At 37.3% G+C, this 22590-nt stretch overlaps 1 protein-coding gene across 5 annotated transcripts in view; it reads left to right on the top strand.

Moving 5' to 3' along the window:
• CNTN5 (contactin 5) overlaps nucleotides 1-22590 on the top strand; it is a 1006880-nt gene that overhangs the window by 889454 nt on the left and 94836 nt on the right. The gene's annotated exons all lie outside the window — the stretch shown is intronic.

The following is a 22590-nucleotide window of genomic DNA, read 5'->3' as shown; positions in this document are numbered from 1 at the left end:
CACCACTATCATTTTAGTTTCTTGAGCTTAAAAGACCATTGCCATGAATGATATTCCAAATCTGGTTTCATGAGCCAAGATATGAAGAACTGAAACTAGCCATCATTCTTCACTGTGGCATTTTAAAAACTGAAGGCAGAAAGAGATTGTGTTTCTTCTCTGCAATCTCATCTCTTTAGCTGGACAGCTCAGCCCATTTTAACCATAGTTACTTGATCGCTATTAAAACTTTTTTTTTTAGACTCTTAAAAATTTTTATTTTCCTTCCAGTTTTATTAAGATATAACTGACATACAATATTATATTAGTTGTAGGTGTACAACGTGATGATTTGATACGTGTATGTACTATAAAATTATTAACACAGTAAATTTGGCTCACTTCCATCATTTCATATAGTTACTAATTTACTTTTGTGATAAAAATTTTTGAGATTTGCTCTCTTACCAACTTTCAAATTCATGATACAGTAGGCTTCATTACCATCACCCTGCTGTACATTATAGTCCCAGAACGTACTTACCTTATACCTGGAAGTTTGCATATTTTAACCCCCTTCTTTTATTCTTTTTATTTTGACCATATTTCTTTTCTCCATCTAATCATTCAATCAATAAATACTCATCTAGAACTTATTTTGTGCCAGAGATTGTGCCAGGGAATAAAATCTATAGTCTAGTGAAGAAGATACACATTCATTACACAACAGGTCAAACACATAATAATAATAAAATCATAAACTCATGGAGAATAAACTGTAATTATCAAAATAATATGTTCTCTAAGATCAAATCACCCAATTGTTTTTTAAAACATCCTCCCATAAAAGTAACTGAGAATGAATTGAAAAACATCTCAAAATATCCTACTATATTTGCCTCTTCAGATGGTCTGTCGGTGTGTTTTCCCATTAATTAGAGCTCACTCTTCTGGCTGGTGTGATTGTCTCATTTTAGAATGTGTGAACCCCTTTTCATCAACTTCCATTTTTAGTCTTTTGAAGATTCTTTCAAAATGAATATAAGTTGCAATGTGTGACATTGCTTCTGCTACTGAAGCTCAGACCAAGAGCGTAGAGCGTAAAGGTCTCAGCCATTCTTCTGAAGAAAATATTCAGTTTCCACAATTGAGACATTTTAAATCATATCTGTTCTTACTAAGTATGTTCCTTACAGAATGGTTGGTTTCACGTGAGTTTTTAGCCACCAAAATCCAGTTTTGAAGTGAGACAGCTGGTAAGGCTTCAGGTGCTTCCCTTTGCCTCAACCCCAGGACTCTTGGTGCTTCTACTGCACCTTTCCCATCCCTCCACCGGAGCAGGTCCCAGATTCTACTGTAAATATTGCTTGATTCTTTTCCTTCTAGACTTTACATTTCCAGAAGTTAGGAACATGTTTATTTTCTGAATTCACATGATATCTGGTGCCAATTAAAGACTAAATAAATATTTGTAGAGTTGCTAAAGGAATCAGTGAGGGTAGGAGTATATGCACTCAAAACTAGCCATTCAGAGTAGGCCACTTAGAAACAAATGTTGGCTATAATATGTAAATAGCATTTTACATTTTTTGTTACCCAAGAAAAGTTTCTAACTCCTATAATAATCATTGAAAATGCCAGTGATCAATAGTTTTATTCATTTTGCATCACTTAAACATTTAAATGTTTTTGATATTGGGTGAAAAGGAATTGTTTTCTCTGGAAGTGATCATCACAGGAGTTCTTAATGAAAAAGAACTGGTTATCCTGTTGAAGCAATGCTAATATGTTTTATAGATTTTTTTTGTTATTTTAAAAAGAATGCCATACATGTTATCTGTGTATCCAGGGGATATAATTTAACCTGCAGAGTGATGAAATGCACAGTATAGTGAGACCCTCAATACTAGCGTTTTTACTTTGCAGGAATAATATATAATAGAAGATTATTCTTTTTAGTTTCTGAAAGCCTTGGCAAATAAAAGGCTTTCCTTATTATCTAACACCACGTAAGGTTTAGGATTTTGATAAGCAAACATGGTTCATTATTATATTTTGAAATACCACGGATATGTAAGTATTGTGTTTTAGACTGAGTCCCGTATTATTTCTCACAGTAATTGTCAAAGAGCTGGGCATTTGAAAGGCCATTATTTTCAAGACATCTTTGAAATTCTACCTTTATTTCACAATTTCTCTTTCTGCATCTGTTTTGTATTAAGTTCTAAAGGGTGCCTAAGTGTTATGATATGTTAACTTTTAGCTTTTCAGAATCCTCTAGTTTCTCTCATGGACTATTTTTATCGTATTACAATATAAAAGTGAACTCCAGGAGTCTAGAATTCATAACTCAGTAGGTTGCCTCTCAAAGATGTTTCCTCTCTGGGAAAAGGAGAAAGAGGAAATTTTAGAAATAACTATTGGACTATTATCATCCACTTCCTTTCTTCACCTGATATCCCTTATATAAGGGAAGTGGAAAGGATCAAATTAGAGAGTTTGGAAAGCATGACATCATGATCTTTAAGGAATAACTGATGGCTTCATAGAATATGTGTCAGTGTACAGTAGATGAATTCTGAATTTATCTCAGTTCTACAAAGATTTACTGAGCATTTATATACTAGGCACCTGTCCAGGAACTGAGGATTCTGTAGCAATTAATAACAGACATTCTATGGGAGGTGTATGACTGCAGCTGAGACAGAGCACTGCCTTTGAGGAGCTTAGAGTCTTACAGAGGAGCAGACATATAAACCAATATGTGGAGAGAGCAGTGGAAGAAATATGTTCGAGGAGCTCGGTCCAAGTTACACATCATCCAAACTGGAAACAGAGCAGATTTCCTAAACCAAATAAGACCCAAGCCTATTCTTCAAGGAGAAAAAGAGTATTGCAGGCAAAGCAGGGAGAAGAAGCAAAGAGGGAAAGACTTTCCAGGTAGAGACTATGAGGAAGACAGGAAAGACAAAAGTCTACCCAATTCCATTAACAAGTGGTGATCTTACAGTTAAAGTAAACCTCATCTAGTATATTGCGATAGTCATTCTCTTTCAAAGAAAGCTTCTCATATCACCAGTGAAAGTTACACAAATGGCCATGGTTATTCTTGGTTCCAATCATAGCATGTTACACATTCTTAGCAAAAGTAAGGCTGCCAGATATTTCCAAATTAAATCCAGAGATAAGTTGTTGCTTAGCATAAGTATATGTGTTTTACATAAATTTACATGTTGCTTGAAGCTTTCTGTGGGGTATATAAAAAAGAAATTAACGATTACAGTGTTAAGATTCAATATTCAGGGTCATCGAGATAAATCCCCGAGAAGCACCATGTGATTTTTTTCAGGCAACTGCTTATTCTTTTAGAAGCAGCTCTAAGAATTTAATGCAGCTTAAAAAAAAAAGCAGGGGCTAAAATTAAAATTTCTGCTTTCTTTCACATTTATTCCTTGACTACATTATATATTCTTGAAAACAAGAATCATCCTTATTTTGCTATCGATTGCCAGTACCTGGCATCATGTCTGGTGAATTATCTGCTAAGTAAAATATTTGCTGAATTAGTTATTATATAAATAAATACAATTTTACAGTCTTCCATGTAGTCACTTTCTGAATTTCTTTGCCCATCTGCTAAACTACCACACCAAAAAAAAAAAAAAAAGAAAGAAAGTAAGAAAGAAAGAAATATACCAATATCAGGAAAAATTTTAATACATTTATTCACTTTACAAAAGCTTAATGATTACCTGTAATATATATAGTGCAATTTCAGGGAAGAAACCGTATGGTCGAGTAAAGCATGATCTCTCCCTTCTAGAAATCTGAATCTAGACAGTTAAACAACTACTGAATGTGATCAATGTTATCAGTATTGAGACATTATACTGTTGAGAGAAATAAACTCTGGAGGAGAAACTTGAATTTTTGACCCAGTATGTCATTGGCAGAAATACTTGTTCTTAAGAATTAATGTTCAATTGAATTCAACTAAGATTATTACTGAAGGTTTTTCAATCAACTAGTATAAGGTAAGGTAATAAAAAACCTTTCTGAGAATTTTTAAATTACTCTAAAATCAAACCATTTTTCATCATATACCTTACACCTCTATAAACCCAAAATAATGTTTTAGTTTTACAAAAAATTTTAAGCAAAATTAGCTAAAATAACTTAGAACACATTAATTGTGAAGCTACAACACTGTACTCAACAATCCAAGAATTTCATAATAAGCAGCCAAACTAAAACTATAAAATATTGTATTTTATCGCTTTTAACTGCTGATAGCATATGAATACACATGGCATATTGACAAAATTTGTTTTAAGGTACTACTCATTAGGTATAGCGGTAGTATTTCCTAAAAGCATTTCTGAAACCTGAATGCTAATTACCAGTATCCACCACTTAAGAAGTAAGGAATACTGGAGGACCTTCGGCTTTCCCTGAAGTAAGGGACCTGTGACGTGCTTTGCTTACTGTGCCCATCACAACAGTAATTATTCTGAACAGTCTACTGCAATGTCTCTGGTGTTTAAAATAACTTTAGCTAGAGAGAGAGATGCAAGCATTTCAGTAAGAACGCTTTTCATTTGCCTTTAAGAATAATCAGGCAGAAGAGATTAAGGATCATTTTTTCTTAGCTAACTGTTTTTGGGTTTTGCCCACATTGCTGTTTCTAACCACATTTAATCTTAGACCAAAATTGAATAACTATAAGAAAAGATATGAATACCAAACTATGAATAATTATAGGCAAGGAATTAAGCAGTAGTTATTCTAACTACATAGAGGTGACCGTCAACCAAACAGAGTCTGTATAAGTTAGTTTTTGGAGCAGAACAAACCACCCCAAAACTTAGTGGTTTCAAACCATCATCTATTTAGCTAGTGATTCCGGGGTGATAGTTTGGGCTGGACTTAGCTGGAGTTCAGCTGCTGGTCTTGGAAAGACTCACTCATGCATTTGCAGTCAGCTGCCAGCCAACTTCAAGGCACTAATGTTGGGGATCAGCTGGCTCTTGGCTGGGACTCCAGGGGCAAATGGGCCAGGTGTTTCTCATCATCCACCAGGCTAGCCCAGACTTGTTCACATGGAAATCTCAGGGTTCCAAGATCCAAGAGCAGAAGTGTCATGATCCCCTAGGCCCAGGCTCAGAATTTGCTCCGTGTCACTTCTGTCACACTGTATTAGTGGAAACAAGTCCTAAGGTCATACCAGATTCAAAGGGTGGGGAGACGTCCCATAGGGAGGAACTGCAAAGTGGTGTCTCCATTTTTGCAATCTACCTCCATCTGCTCCCTGGCCACAGTTTTTTACATTTCTCTACTTTGCAACCCTCATCCCGGGACCCACAAAAATCTCATTCAATTATAGTTCTAATTTCTGTTTTAGTTAGCTTTTGCTGCAAAACAAACTCTACAGAATTTATGATCCAATTCTGTGGGTCAGTCGTTTGAGCTGGACTCGGTTGTTTTACCTGCTGGTCTCAATTAGGCTGCTTAACGCATCTGCTGTCAGCTTTCAGGTCAACTGGGGCAGCAACAAGGACACTTGTCCTTGCTCTCAGTGGTCTCTCACCCTACAGCAGGCTCGCCCAGGCCATGTCACGTGGTTGTTCCAAAGCAGCAATAATCCAATACACACACACACACACACACACACACACACATTGCAAGCGCCTGTTCCATGTTTGCTAATGTCTCACTGACAGGGCAATTCACTTCATGAGGCACAGTGAGTGTGGGAGGGGGTTCCCCAAGCGTATGAATCCAGGAAAGCATGAGAAACTTTGGGGCCATTACTGCAACAATCTGTTACACAGCCTAAAACACTTAATTATCAGTGCCAAATGATCTTTACCCTCAGTTATGGTATTATTTTTAAGACTAAACTAAAAGCTAGGTTACACATGTGGTGTTAAGCAGGGGAGAAGGAGTAGTTTTGAAGATAATCATTTGCACAGCACCACAACTCAGCATGTGAGGTCACTAGCAACACAAACCAGGTCAACTGCTCTGACTAAATTAACCAGTCTCTATCCAAACGGACCCTTTTATTGAATGAAGTCAGTTGAGGCACTTGATCTGGTTATTTTTTCATTTTGTTTGGCTCGTGTTCTCTGTTTTTTCAAATGTTAGGACATTTTAATCACTTCACTTGGTAACAGAAAATTGGCAGCCGTTAAAAAGAAAAAAATTAACAGAGAAACATGAATTTTAATTAAAAATAAATGAATGAATCAATAATTCAGAAAAATAGCATATTCTGAAGACAATTATCATATTTGCTACCTCATCTATCCTAACATAATCCATGTTAAATGTCTCTTCCATATATCGGTTCTGATGACTCCTGTGCTTTAACTATATTTGATCAGAACCAACACAGATACACTTATTAATAAACTGTTGATCAGAGTTTGTGGATATGTCTAAAGCAAATATGAAATATACTGAATATTCCATACCCAAAATGAATTCATAGGTCCTTTCAGCCAGCACGGGCCAGTTGTTTTTCATTAACGAATGGTGGTATCATTGTGTTAGCATTGATTTTGCTGCAGCTTAAGCTATTGGAGAGAATGGACACATTTATGAAGCTGTTCATGATCTAGAATTAAATTAAGAGTTTATTATATAAAGCTGTGGCAATAGTAGACTAACCTAAGGACAAAGGTAGAGATGAAAAATTAGTCAAAAATCATATTTTCAACTTCTATATTCAATAATTCTGTTTCCTATGAAACATATTTATTATTGTGCTTATAACTGTGGTTTTTAAGGGACAATAAAGGAATACAGATTGTAGGATTCCTGAAGTAAATGTTAGACTTGAGAATTCAAAAGATTTTAGGAGTTTCCAAACAACATTCAAAGACCAAAACAAAGATGACTAAGCTTTATTGATTAAAGACATGCAAACTAGACAAAGTTTATAATGAGTATGGTTCACATTAGGCATTTTTGTTGAAGTCCTGGACTCAAAGATGAAGATTTCACCTGTGATTACAATGGTAGAAAATTAATTTTCCATGAGGTTGATTTTTAGCTGGTAACACCAAAGAGTACCATCAAAGTCCTTCAGGAAACCTTCCAAGAAAGTCTTACCTACTCATGATTATAATGCCAATATATGAAATCAAAAGGTTCCAAGAAATCATCTCAACTCTAGGACTTAATATACCAAAAGATAATTAAAAATACAAATTGTGTATGGGTCTGCATAGAAACTCTACATGTAGCCAAGATAAATTTAAAGAAATATAATGGAATATTTCTACATCATTGATACATAATACAGTCTGCTTGACTAAGCCTAAAATAAAAACTAAGTCTATGAGCTTGTAACATCCTAGTGACATCAAGTTCTAGTTAAATCTGAAGATCTTAGAAAGCTGTTATAAAATGTCATCTTCTACTCATCGTTGAGGTCTCATCTAGCATCATAAGCTTTACATTTACTATGTCATCAGTGCTACTCACCAGTAGTTCTTAATGTTAAAACAAATAATACGTTTTTGAGGTCTGGAATGCGCTTGCCGGCATTTACTCAATTGTCCTGGATTGGGCAGACATGGAGAATAGATACTGGCAAGAGAACATTGGAGCAGGTGCCCCAAGATTAACTAAAATATGACCTCTGCAAATAGAATTTAAAAGAATATATGAAGAACAATATATTACATGATGACTAAGAGAATGCAGCTGCAGGTTGCTAGCATACAACTATAGTGCTAGATCAGACTGAAAATCAGCAAAAGGAAATATGAAGACTCGTCGTTAACAGATGCCTCGAGGAGACCATAAGTCAGAGATACAGAATCATAAAGAGACTAAGTTCTAAAAGACCATCTGTAGCTAGAAATGCAATCTCCCCTTGTGGAGGAAGAGCTACTTAGCAGCAGCATGGATCATTTTAGCCACACAAGCTGATTAGTTCATAGTATCAGCAGGTGATGATAAACACTTTGATGCTTCTCCATAGTAACCATATCGTTCAGCTCTACATCAAAGTCAGTTTTTCATCTTTTCACTATGATGAAGGTAGATTTTTTTTCTCCTTATATAAATAACACAAGCTTACTGTAGATCATTTGAATATACTAAAACTAGAAGGAAGAGAATGAAAATCCCTTGGAATCATGCTACCTTAAAATAATCACTGTGCATCTTTGTAATCATGCTTTCCTGCATCTCTTCAAGCAGACATAGATACACATGATGCACATGTGAGATCATATCATGCATGCTGCTTTTATTGGGATGACCTTCCCCTACCTTTTTCCTCCCCATGTAAGCATTTACCATACCTAGTTAAGCTGGTTAATGTTCCATATACAACCTTCTGTATTTCCTTCTGTCCTACTGTAATCCTAGGCAGATTTCTGTATGTGAAAGGATATTTTTGTGATTATTTTCTAAATCAAAACACACTTTACATACATTTTTGCATCTCCTTATTATCTGAAAAATTCTTCCATGTCACATGATAGATCTCTAATTCATTCTTTTTAATGAGTACATAATAGGTTTATGACTATACCTCAATTTATTTATCCTTTGCCCTATTAGTAGATATTAACTTTGTTCCTGTTTCGAGGGATCAGTAAACAATACTACAGTAAACATCTCTCAAGATCTGCATTCTTGGGTATTAATAATTTCCTTTCTATGGAATAGATTGCCAGGAATACATTGCAGGATAAAAGATTAAAACTAAGTTTTAATTTAAATAGATGCTGTTAGATTTTTTTTTCAGGAATGATATAATATCAAAGTGTACTACAGAGTGATTTAATCATATGATTAAAGATGACTAGATCTGGTGGGGAGAGAGTGTCAAGAGTTTTTGGGGGTGGACCCAACTTTGTCCCTACTTAGCTGCATTACCTTGGATGAGTCATGTCACGTCTCTGAGCCCTCATCTTCAAAGTGAAGAGGTTAGAGTAGATGACTCCTAATGTTCCCAACTAATTCTGAAATTCTATGATTTTTTAAGTGTTACAGTCAAAGACTAAAACCCTCAGATATGGCTTCCAATAATAGTGAAATCATTCTAAAAAATTCTAGTGAACATTAAATATTTTTTCAGGAGGGGGTATTTATAGGTAGCCCCCAAATCATATTTTTATTTGTTAAATATTGCATATATGCTTGATTTATGGAAGATATTTCAGTCTCATGCTGTCCTTACAATTGGAAAGTTCTTCATTCAGAAGGGGTTCCAAATTGAAAAACTAATCTCAAATCAGAATTCTTCCCTATGGCCGAAAATATATTTGTATATATAATATCTTGATAAATGATAAAAAGTTTTCCTAAAGCTAAATAAAAAGTTCCTCTAAAAGCAATAATAATTTTATAAACAGGAACAATGTCTTTTTTCTGGGTAAAAGACAGCATCCTTTAACTTATATAAACAGCACATGCATAACAAAAAATATCCACATATAGTGAAAAATTTAAGCCCTATCAATATGAAATCTTAGGATGGAATATATGTGCATATATAATCATTGATGTTGCAGTGATTTCAAAGATGTGCAGCTTTGAAAGAGTCTTGCAAATGCTCCTTGAAATATCAGAAGCAGTATCAGAAGAGTGAGGGGAAGTAATAGAATATGGCCTCTTTGATAATTATTCAATCTCTGAGTAAACTGATTTTTATACATTAAATAATTGGTGGATTCTCTTTCATCAAATTGCAAAGCCTTGTTATTAAAAATGAGTTTTCTGTGTCAGAGTGTCTCGATTCACTTTCAAAATGTCAGCTGAATGTGACTGCAGTCCTTGACCTTGAACTTTTCATAGTTGGCTTCTGATTGACACATTTATTCAATTTGACCTTTCCTTTTAACTGAACTATTCTTCTTCTGATTGAGTCTTCATTGGAAGATTGCTGTTGTAGCCCACAATCTAAGCAGTAGTTTGAATCGTTTGTCTTTTCTGACATTGATGTGTTTGAATTCCCTAAATTCTAAGTATTTTTGATGGTGATGAGATTCTTCGTGACTGTGAAAGACAGTGCTTAAATGGATGCTGTGACCCAAATTTTCTTCTTTTGCAGTGGGCTACTTTTTCACTCAGAAACTTGTTTCTAAGCATTAATAACTGTCAAGTTAGACTTAGCCAAGGAATACTCAGTGTTTGGTAGTAAAGCACATAGTCGCAGTAATACAGATACTTGTTGAAGATTGCACTTGTTCAAATATTTACTGATACTACAAATAAAATGTGAATACCTGAAAAACTTGAATTTTGAGAAGAAACTTGAAACACCTAGATATTTAACTGGAAAATTCATTTTTAGAAATTCTTATATAAAATTAACTATTCCGTGTGGAATATTATGTTTTTGCAAAAAGATTAGACATAAAAGTTATTCCACCATTCTTGCTCATTTTTTTCTTTTAAAATGTCTGTCAACACACTTTTTCCATAGCAAACCATATTCTTTCATATATCTAAAGAGTCTTCTATGTGCCAGACACACAGAATACCATCTTTACTTGTAAGAATGAAGTGCAAATATGGTTGATACCCACAAGATTGAAATATAGTTTCAAATGCCTTTAGGTGATATTTACCCAGTGGATACAAAGGCCTTCTCTTTTTTCCAGTCCTTTTGTAGCTCAAGAAGATGAAATGAAAAATAGTTAATTTTTCTCAGCAAGTTCTGGATTGGAAATACTTCCTCTAAATTCTTCCTGAAAATGAAGGTCGGTTTTTAGCTCCTGTCACTCATCTCATACAGCATCACAGGCAACCAAGAGAAGCCACTCAGTAGTCAGCACTTTCAACACTTTTATTCTCCCTATAAATCTCCTCAATCGGATCCACACATTCATTAGGAACCCTTTCTATCTTCCATGTAGCCGCAGACAAGAGTTTTGCTCATTTATTTGCCCGTTCATTACTCAGTGCCCTTTCTGAAGCCTCCATTATCAATTTCTTTGAGTCCTTCCCTATCTTGGACTGAGGGTCTGGGTGCTATGGAAAAAAATACACTTTCTATTCTGTTGTAAATACAGGGTCTTATAGCCACACACTTGGGATCTTTCCCCTGGGTACTTGCTTTATTTGGTAGCACCCTGGACTTGATGTTTTCCAAGGCCATTACTCCACTAGTCTGTTACCACTTGGCAAGACTGAAACTAAGAGTCCTCTAGACTTCCTCTCTATTCTGCTTGAAAAATGAGTGATTCTGTCTTTTCAGTTCATCTCTCGGTATTCAGACTTGATCATACCTAGCAAGAAGAAATCTGTTGGTACTTCCCATTTCCTTCCTGAAAATCTCCTTAGGCAAATTCAGAGTTTGTCCACTGTGGATAATGTGTTGTTCACACTATCTGAGGTGGCAGTATCGCCAAATTTTCCAACAGTATGTAAAGGGGCCCCTTTTCTCCAGTCTCAGGAACAGTTTCCTCACCGCTCTTCACTCTCTCATCAGTGATCTCCTCGAGAGCCGCCCAGCTCTCAGAAGCACTGTCCTCGTGGTCTTCCCCAGCCTCGGTCCTAGAACCTACAACCTCAGAGCCAATGCCATATGTTTAGACTTTAGTTACAGCAGCCTTCTACTTCCAGGTACCTAATATTTTATGGTGGTTTACTGTTGTACCCCAAGTCACCCCAAAACTTAGCGGTATAAAGGACAACCATGATGCTCAGCTCACAATTTTGTGAGTCAGGAAATCAGGCAGATAACACCAGGGATGGCTTGAATGTGTTCCACCATGGCTGAGCCTTCCGCCAAGGTAGCCAAATGGCTCGCGATTGCTTGGAGCCTCGGTTCTGGCTGTTAGATGGATTCCATGGTTTTTGTTGTTCTTCTGCCTGGGTTAGAAGGCTCAGGATGGTTTCTTTACTCACAAGCCTGGTGGCTGGGCTAGAATGGTTAAAAAACTGGGCACATCTGGACTTCTCTCTTTCTCCATGTCTTATCTCTACACAAATAGATTGACCTTTGTTTATAGGATGACAGACCCAAGATGGTCCAACTTTTTAAATGGCAGCTAGCTTTTCCAGAACAAATAAAGTCTAGAAAGTCTAGGAAGAAGTCTTAGGTCTTCTTATGATCTAGCCACAGAATTTTCAAGACATCATGTCTTCCATATTCTATTAGTCAAAAAATTACCAAGGCCAGTCCAGATTTAAGGAGTAGGAATTAGACTTGTTAATAGGTTGTTGGGTTTTGTTTTTTGTTTTTTTGTTTTTTGTTTTAAGTCTCAACAGTATCAGCTGCATTGCAGCCTTGATTTATTTTGAAAAGGAAGAATTCTTTTCAATAGAACACATAGCAAAATGGGTGTGGACATCCTTAGTCTATCACAATGAAAAAAGGCTAAATCCTACGAGCCTAACGGTCTACCAGTCTGAGCAACATTACATGCAAGGAGTATCACCATAATGCACAGCAACCGATGGGGTGTGAAACCCCAGACTGTGGAATACTCACTACAGTGTAATGTCATGTGTAGCCATAATAACACAGGGTATGTTTCACTGTTGGCTCTTGGGACAGATTTTAAATACTTCATAGTACATTGTTTAGTCACCTTGTTGGAAGGAGGAAGAGATAACTAATAGGAAAGAATAAACACTAGCAGGGCAGAAGTTACGAGAATCTGAAGATGCAAAATTTAATGTACATGAGGCAGTAAAGCTCCATTCCAGTTGCTGGAACGTGTTGTACTGTAGAGAGTTATTGGCGATCCGAAGACAGGGATAGAATCAATGCCTCAGCAAGAGTGACGGGGCAGGTGCAAATGGGTTGTTTACCAGTGACAGGGAAAGGAGAGATACAGATGCAGTAGGTGAGAGCAGGTAGAGGTCTTCTAGTTTTAGCACTGGCTGTCCTCTTTCCCCCATGATGCCAGAGACCCAGGGTGATAAATTGCTTGGACCTTAGAGTCCTGAGTAAAACAGAGGCACTCAAAGGATCTGGCCTCATTCCAGAGCCATTCTTAGAGTTCCATGCAAAATCAATGAAACTCAGAGCAGTCTACTACGTTCCCAAGACTTCGGGACGTTACGACAGTACCAGCTCAATACTGGATCAAACTGATGAGTGAGTTGGGAGCTACTATATGCTGCCTGACTGGGCTTCGTGATTTTGGGGAAGAAGTAGAAATCCTTCAGACAGATGTCTCAGCACCTTTCCCGTAGCCAGGATGGGGCTATACTTGTGTGTAGGCACTGACGATTCTGCAGTGTAGGAAGAAGCAGCAGAATAAAATGCAGTTCATCCTGGAAGCCTTTATATGATGGTGTAACGAAATAGCGTTAACCTTCAAAGATAAATTGAAAATAATGACAATACTAGAAAAGAGAGAACAGACACATTGATATATCAGTAAAATATTGCTCCATCTAAATCATGCTCTTAAGTTAGGAAGTCACGTTTGGAAAATTCTTCCTCTACAGCAGTGTCCCTAAAAACGACATGTCGCTAAAAGAAAACAGGTCAGTTGTGGGTCACACGGAAAATTCTCTCAGGGATGGATCAGCAGTCACAGAAAAGGTGAATGATGGCCTGAGAAAATGAGGCTGATGGGCCACGTGTGTTAACAGAAAGGTGATTCTGGCGTTTCAAAGGAAGGTGCAGCATTTCATGCCTAGATGTGATTGATAAAGAACAGACAAAAAAGTGTGAGCTCTCAGAATCATTCTATGGTTTACCTGCGAATTATTTTCTAATAATAGTTTTGTGGTTTCTACTGTATAATGAAGCCATCTTATTGTGATACTCTTGCCCAATTTTGCTCTAACTCGTACAAGTGAGTCAAATTACTTACCGGGTTAAGTGGAACAAGGATTGGTTTCATAGGCACAATAGCACAGAACGGAAAGGACGCTGGACTTGGGGTCAGGTTCCCCAGGCTCCACTTCTGCCTCCACACTTGACTTGTCCTCGACAAGTCACCTGCACTCTTTAGCCCTCAGTTTTCCCAACTGCTGTAGGAATTGGTTGAGCTGGATGATTTGCTATTTTTCCTTCCAAGCTGAAGTCAGTTTTTCCGGCAATGATCTTTTTGTTCCGTTATCTATCTTTAACACACCACATTGTATTACAGCTAGTTGTCTGTCCCTCACATTGCATTGTGAGTTTCTCAAAAGCGTAATTTATCTTTTATTCTTGGAGCATGTGCAGATCAGGTATGACAGATTTTATCTCTTGTACCAACTCCAGTCAGCCGAAGCACTCTGTTGAGAAAAATCCATAGGTTGGGTCAAGGCTCAGACATACTTCTTATCAGCAAATGGACAAGGACATAGCCTCCAAGGGTCCACGTATTTTCAACTTCCTGTTTAGACAAAATAGACACTCTAACAAATGATTGCTACTTGAATGAATGAACAGTTTTATAACTGTGCGTGTGCTGTGAGCTCTCATAAAATGTGTAGCTATTGCAATATTATTCTAGAACTTTCCTGGAGGCCATGCCATTACTAGCTGTTTACAAAGCACAAGCTAATGCATGAGTGAACAAAATTTTTTCTTACTAGTTCTATCACCTTTATGTAACATCAGTGAGAGGTAATTTAAAAAGCATAAACTTAGTGAAAGGCAGTAATATCATTGCATTACTAGAAAATGGCGTCATTTACTTTTAGGGAAAAACATTTATTGCCTGCCAGAATTGTTAACATCTTTTTACCTACCAGTGTTGCCTCATTGAGCCAATCTATGGACTAGGTGCTATTCAGATTATAAAATATTATTACTGAAGAGATTCCATGAGAAGTTTGATCTGTCATACAAACACTAGAAAGAATTTTCTAATAATATTACTCATGTGAATTTAAGTATCACTCTTGCCTAGAATTAATTCTCTTACAGAAAACCGATCTGCTGTGGCACTTAGAAAACTGCCAACTTCAAAGCAAAGCTGAGAATCCCTCTATGGCCCCTTCCAGCTCTAGGACTGTTAAGTTTAGAGGGAGTTCCTATCTCCATCCTTCAAACTATAAGATGCTGTCTCCCTGTTTGCCACCAACATACCAAGTGTAAAGTTAACAGACTGAAGCTGACAGTGGTGTGTCAGTGAGCATTGTGCTTGCATTGGAGATACAAGCAAAAAGTAAAAAGACTATCTGGATGAATTAACACATAAATATACTAATGTCTGGGCAGACTCACAAATATTCAGCACAAAAGACAAAGTTTATTGCTGTGTTTTTTTATATAAGCCTTAAGAAGACGTAATCTGTCTATCTCTATGTTTTCATGCCAACATGCATTAAGAAAAAGACTGCTAGTCAATAAAAAATAAAACAGAAGGTATAAATATTAAGGTAGGAAAGGATAGGCATTTTACAGTTTACAAGAGATGTATGCCAGCTTTTCAATATTTACTCCACAGAGTATTGCCTAGAATATACACATGTGTTCTGAGAGATCGCTGGCAATAGCAGCGTGGACTGGGTTCAGCAGGACCAACTTCCTGGGTGTGCCATCTGTGTAGTCACCCAGGGCTCCGCACTGAGAAGGATCTGGTGCTTCGTGTAATGCTTGTCTGCCACCATTTTGAAATTCTTAATCATTTTTGGATAAGGGGCCCCCTATTTTCATTTTACACTAAGATCCACAAATTATATAGCCATTTCTCGTGGTCAGTTAAGCCTTTCTGGAAGAAATAAGACTTGAACAAGGGCTTTAACATGGGAGACGGAATTTGCAGACTTTGGCACGTCACTGGGGAATCACTTGAAGGAAGGTGCAGAGGATACATTTTCCACGAGAGTGAGAGACAAGCTAGTTTACGTCCAGTCACAAATGCTAAGAAAGAAGTTGGACCATCTTGTAGGCAACAGGTGAACATAGCCAGTGAAGTTGTTTGAAATTGTAAATTAAATCAGCTTTAAAGAAGGACTAACCTAGTAATGGCAAGTCACATGGGTAAAAGTGAGACAGAGAGGGCACACCACAGAGGGTATAAACAGTTGGTTTGAAAGCTACTGTCAAAAACCTAAATGTAAGAGTCACTGCTCACAGAATGATTGCTAAAACTGTATGAAGCACACGGAAAGAGAAAATATTTTCTCTGAATCTGGCTCATGCATTGTGCTATCAGATAACACACCCATCTCTTTCCTTCATGTCTCTTCCAAGCCTAGATGCAAATATAAGGGGAGCTACTCCACATCCTCTTCCTGTATTTTTTCCATCAAAGCTGGATTAGACTAAACACTCCGTATGTGTGCAATTTCTATGTGTATACCCAAAGCCCTCCTTAACACATAGAAATAAATATCTGTTGAATGAATTGGTGATAATTACATAAACAATAAAAGAACTATGAATCCAAATATTCAGTAATCATTTAAGACAAACTTTGGCAAGAGTAGGATGGAGTTACGAATTTAATTCGAGAAAGCATAAGGCTGATAAATGGTTCGACCTTATCTATTTCATGCCTATTTTAACCTAGAAGCACTAGATTAACATAGAAATGACGCAGTACGCGCTTAGAACTTGTCTTAGTCCCTTCAGGCTACTGTAACAGACCCCATAGCCTGAGGGGCTTATACGCAACAGAAAATTTATTTCTTGTAGTTTTGGAAGCTGGGAAGACTGAGATGCAGGCACTAGCAGGTTTGATGTCCGGGGAGGGAGGGCCAGCTTTCTGACTGATAGATGGGCGTCTGTTCACTGTGGTCCTCCCACAGCACACACGGAAGGGGTGAGAGCGCTCTCCGAGGGCTCTGTTGTAAAGGCACTAATACCATTCAGGAGGGCTTCACCCACGTTTACACTCAGTTACCTCCCGAACACCTCACTTTCAAACACCATCACATTGGAGATTAGATTTCAATATATGAGTTTGAGGGGGGACACGAACATTCTGTCTTTAATGGAGTCCTTCTGTCTGGCCACTTATGTTAATCTTAGATAAAGGCATTACCCATTCACCTCACCCCTAGGGAAGAGAGTCAATATGCATACGGTCAAAATAAATACATGTATTTACACATAGGATCAGATAAGAGATCTCTTTCAAGAATCAGGGTGCAAATACACCACCTAAGCCTGGCGTCCACGGACAAGTTAAATATCACAGCCCCTAGTCCTGCACATCTGCTTGAGAAAAGAGAAACAGTAATGTGACATACATGGCATTTTGTCGTCCATTTGGTATTTTTTATAAATTCACTATTGTTATCTATAAAGTAAGTTCATTATACTAAAATTTAATTGTGATTGATCCTGTAATTTTTTTTTGCTTTGAGCACCTTCCTAATGCCTAACCTTCATTTTAACCGAGATGGTGGACAGATCCCATAAATGTGTGACTTTGTGCTTCTAATACTAAATGATCCAGTTTCGATACCTAGCCATCCCGAGTTCGTCAGTGAGTTATCGTCTCATTTTTCCTCTTTAATCTATGTCACCAAGAAAAACTCTTTCTGCATTTTTCTTAGTCCTTAACAATACACTGTTAGGATATGTGCTGGAAGTAAACACCAAGGTCCCAATGATGGGGTGTTAGAGCCGTATTTACCTACTTTCAGTCTTCAATGCATCTTTGGATGCATTTCATATTTTGCCATAATAGACAGAAATGTTTTTGTCAAATAGTATTTTGTCTAGTATTTTCTTCACTGGTAGCCACTAAAATTTTGATTTCAGATAATATGTCCAATTATTTAAGCATGTGAGTTAATATTAACAACTTTCTTAAAAAATATATGAAAACCTACGTCATCATAAATGTAAATCTCGTTATATAAAGCTTTAAGGAAAAAATTGTAAAAGGAAGAATAATGTATATGTATGTTATTTCCTTATCATGGTAGGGCATTTTAAGCAAATTATCCTCTAGGAAGAAGAAATATTGTTACCAGGAAAATATTTTAACCATCCAAGTTTTATGTCAATAACATTAATCATATCTAATAGTCCTTGTCTCATAGCTGATATCCAGTGTTTTATGTTAGAAGAGATTTTTTTTTGATTGCATCTCATAGAATGTATATACCATATTACTTTTCTTTACGAAGAGACATTCCTTTACGTGTCTGTTTGCCAGGGGCTGGGGACGCTGGAAGTGCCTTAGGTGAGCAGACTGACACTGAGAAAGTTAACTAAACTCTAAATGAGGGCACAAAAACTGCCATACCCCGCAGGTTTCTGACTGGATCAATCAGCATGAAGCCACTATTTATATGAACACTCAAGTTATCATGTTGTTTAGACAGTTCGTTCCCCAAGCTTTCTCAGAATGCTTACTAAGGGCACAGCATTCTGCTAAGTCCTGATGAAAAAATGCTTTACAAGTACTTCACATTTTTGAAGCATCTCCCAATATTTCACATGTAAACATCATTTTGCTTGATTTCCCTCAGTAGTCCTGAGAGAGACAATATGGCTATTATTACGCCAATAAAGTGCCTTTCCCAGTGTCACAGGGCTCAGAAGGTGAACTCAGGCTAGATTCCAGGTCTTCTTATTCTGAATGCAGTGGTTTTCTGTAAGAAAGGAGGAATAACATAGATCTAAAATAAAGCTGAGCACTTACCCGAAAACTCGTTATAGCTATGGAAAACGCTGATAGCCACTTTGTGGAAGGAGTGAATACCAATTAAAGAAATATTCCTCTTGGCTAAGAATGCAATTATAGTGCCCTTTTACAGATAACATTTATCAAACATTTACTACGTGCCAGACACACTGCTATGGGCTTTGCTTGCGTTATCACATTGAAGCTGTAAGAGAGGCTCTGAGCGATAGAGTCATTTCCCCAAGTTCAAAATTTAATAAGTGGAACACAGGGGTTCACACGATTCTGTGTCATTCCAAAACCGGTATGTACTCCTTCAGTACCATTCTCTACTCTCTCCCGCCGTAGCCTTTTCGTATTTCCCTTCCTCATTTCTTTAGGAGAAAAAAGAGGCAGAGGAGGAGGTACTGCCGGGCAGGAAGAAGGAAGAAAACAAGCCACCCAGGCCTTCATTAGTTCACCCAATGACCACCAGCTGCCCTGGTGCCCAGCCCGGCCCTGGGGATGCCCGGAGAGGACCTGGGGGGTGACTTCCAAGAATGCCAAGTGCTAGTTCAGAGACATGAGCAAAGTCCTAATGAAGCAAAGGTGAACAGTGGCAGAGCTAACGCAGCCAGGCTTTACAAAGAGAAGGCAGTTGAGCTGTGTCTAAAGGTGTCTTCTGCAGAGTCATGGGAAGTATTCCCAGGTATGAGGAAACGTGAGGTCAGGGTTACAGAGACACGGGATTCAGCCACAGCAGGTGGACTCAGGCTCTGAGGAGCCTTCTGTTGAAATAGGGAGACTGGACTTCACCCTCTAGGCAGCGAGAGTCAAAAGACACATTGAACAGCAAGTTAAATGTGCTTCCATCTTTAGGAAGTCTTAACTGGGAGTCTTATGCTGAATGAGGGGGACATTTAGTCAAAGAGAAAGCCAATAAAGGACTGAGCTTGAGTGGAGGGATGACATTTCCGGTATTACTTCCGAGTCATAAATAAAAGGTACAATAATCTAGCAACTGCTCTGATAAGACTGTGTAACCAAGAGATGTGAATGACTTAGCTCTGTTGCTGCTCTCACAGCGAGTGAACATACAGCCTCTTAAAGAGCGTTCGTTGATTCATCCACTCAACGTCTGTGTATAGGACACCCACCCTGTGGCACGCACTGTGCTAGGTGACAGTGCTTGGAGCGTTGTGTCAAGCACTGGTTGTAGGAAAGTTCTTTGGAAGCAACATGTAATGCAATTTGTTCATGAAGCCAAAAAAAGCAGCAAATAAAAGGCAGGATGTAAAGCAAGTGTCAAAGAAAACAAGAAAAGAGAGAGTAATTCCTAAGAGAGAAAAAAGTGAAAATGAGGTTTAAGCTTAAGAAAGCAAACATCTGCTGTAAGTAACCATTTCATTAAAAGTGCACTAAATTGTGGAAGTTTTCTCTCAGGAACTGTGTACCGTGGGCTGAGATTAAGGATAATGGGCTCCCACATGAATTCTTCTCATTACTGCTCTGGAAAGATCGGTAAATCTCTGAAAGGGTAATTTAGGTTTAGTGTTCACAATTCTTTCATTTTACTTTTAATCTTCCCTGTTTAGAATTGTAAAATTGTAATGCAGATATAATCCAAAAGAGAAAGAATGGGCCCCAAATGAGACCATTTCAGCTCCTCAAATAGTCTTGGCATTAACAGATACACAGTAGCAGACTATTCCTATTAGATGGTCTTGGACCTTTTGCGAGTTTACAGAGCACTGCGCATTATCAATTGCAGGACCCAAGTAAAGGAACCACATGGAAAAGATAATGTATACTTCACTGTCCTGAATTCCTTGGACCGTTGTGTGATTTTTCAGTGAAGTCTCCTCTTGATCCCATTAAGTTTTTCTTTCACTATAACTCAACAAAAAGGACAACGGTTTTAAGACTTGTCCAGGACAAAAAGGGATCACTTTTTTGGGAAGAAAAGGGCTGGAAAATAAGACAATCAATGATTTAATCACAGAAGTGTGATTTTACAATTTTTTTTTCAAAAATATAAGCCTGAAAAATGACTTCAAGTCATTACTTTTTCTGCTGTTAAACTACCACCAATCAGTTTGTGAAGCTGAAATACAAGAAAATTTAAAAAAACAACAAAATAAACCAAAGAACTCCAAGTGCCATCTTTCAGAAGCGCTACTTCTGGAACTATTAAAGTCATCTAACTTTCTGGGCCTCTCTTTGGCTTTTCCATTAAACATAGGTCTCATACTGGGCCCACAGTGTGCACATTGATTCTTGTTTAATTTAATTAAGTCCCCTGTTAGGAGAGCATCTTAGAAATCCATGGGGAAAAGGAAATTTTCATACCTGAGATGGACCTGTAGTATATAAAGTAGTAAATATATTGAACTCATTTATATTATGTAGATTTGAAACGGAATTATAGTTTTTGATGTTTACACTTTGCTTTTGTTTCCCCATATTAAATCAAAGAGATTTTAAGCGTAAATTTCCTTTTTGGATGTAAAAGAAGTGAGCACTTAGTCTAGTACAGATAAGAAAATAAAATTTAAGAGTAACAATTTTACCCAAGGAATTAGCAGAGGGGGACAATCACTGGACAAATATCACGTTCCTTGAAATAATTGTTATGACATTTTAATGCATTCTCACCAAGAAGCATTCCCTTGTAAATGACTGAACCGGACCATGTCTTAACAATTATTTCATGAGAGACAAACCTCACTACCCTTAGAAGTTCCTATCATAAGACTAATAGGAAGGAAAAAAAACCCAAAAACCCACACAAATGAAACACCAGAAAGAAATGACCTCAAATGTAGTATACAGTTAAGTGATTCATTTAAAGAAACACACATCATTTGAGAGGCTAAAAACTTTCAATAACTTCTCACCCTTTTTATGAATGCTAAAGAAAAAAAAAGAATCCAAAGGATTTATAGAAACTCTCCCTTTCATGATCTTTATATAGTCCATTGTTCTATTTCAAAATAAAAGTGAACAACTAAACTCTTAAATACTCATCAGGACACTGTCCTCTAAGGACAAATAGATGATTTTTTAAAGATACTTCATCCATTCCATCAAAAAAATTAAAGATCTCTAACCTGGGGTGCTTCTCTATGGCTTGCATTAAACATTGTTTCATGTGCCTAACTATGCTGTTGGAGGGAAGTGTTGAGTTCTTTGAAGATGTCATTTCAAGCTGCATGCATGTATTCCCATTCCAGTGAATTGTTTTTGATTGAAACGTGGAAACTGAAGAGCATATTGAGAGTTTTTGCTATGTCATTATCTGGAAAAGAGTACCTCATGAGTTGTTGTAAATATCAGGTCTTTACACATTCGTGAAAAAGGAAGTCTATCCTTCCTGATACGGTAAATGGGAGGCAAGCTTGAGTGATGAAAAGTTGTACCAGCCATTCTAACATGTAGGATCGTCACTGATCCCATGAAGTGAAACATCTAAAAGATACTCTCCCTGGTACTAAACTGATCTCCTTAACTATGGGTGTTCTTCAACTATGTTCTAACTATTGGGCTCCTAGGGACGATCAGGTGATTTGAGCCTCCTTTGTGTTTGCAATTGGAATGATTAAGCATTCAGAGATTCAGGCCGACCCTACTCTTGATGGTGGTGGTTATGGAAGGAATGAATCTCTGTTAAGTAAAGACACACTGGGACCAGCAATCTTTTACCCGAGCACTACCTCATTCTGTGGTCCACAGTGCACCTACAAAGGGAGCCATTCATACAGCCACGCAACGTAACCTTTTGACTACTGTCACCTCATAATTCATTTCCACCAGCTGTTATTCCTTTCAATACTGTTTTCTTGCCACAAAAAATAGACCTGTCTCTGAATAGCAAAGCAATACTTTTTGCTCACAGATTATTTTCCCTATACTTTTAAAGATATGAATTTGTGCATATTTAAATATTTCTTAAATATTGTAGCTGCTAAATCATTATATGCAATATTAAATGTTCAAACCCTTTGTTAGCAATTGTGGAAAACATAGCTTCCGTGTGTTCCTCGAAGAAGGGCGTGTTTGATTTCTGAATTGTTGTCATATAAATTGTAAGGCCACAAATGGGCCCTTTGACTGATTATGCAAA

Source organism: Vicugna pacos, chromosome 10, assembly GCF_048564905.1.
Source record: "Vicugna pacos chromosome 10, VicPac4, whole genome shotgun sequence".
NCBI classification, from domain to species: Eukaryota; Metazoa; Chordata; class Mammalia; order Artiodactyla; family Camelidae; genus Vicugna; species Vicugna pacos.
The sequence above is the reverse complement of the archived record's forward strand: the minus strand, read 5'-3'. Positions and strand labels throughout refer to the sequence as shown.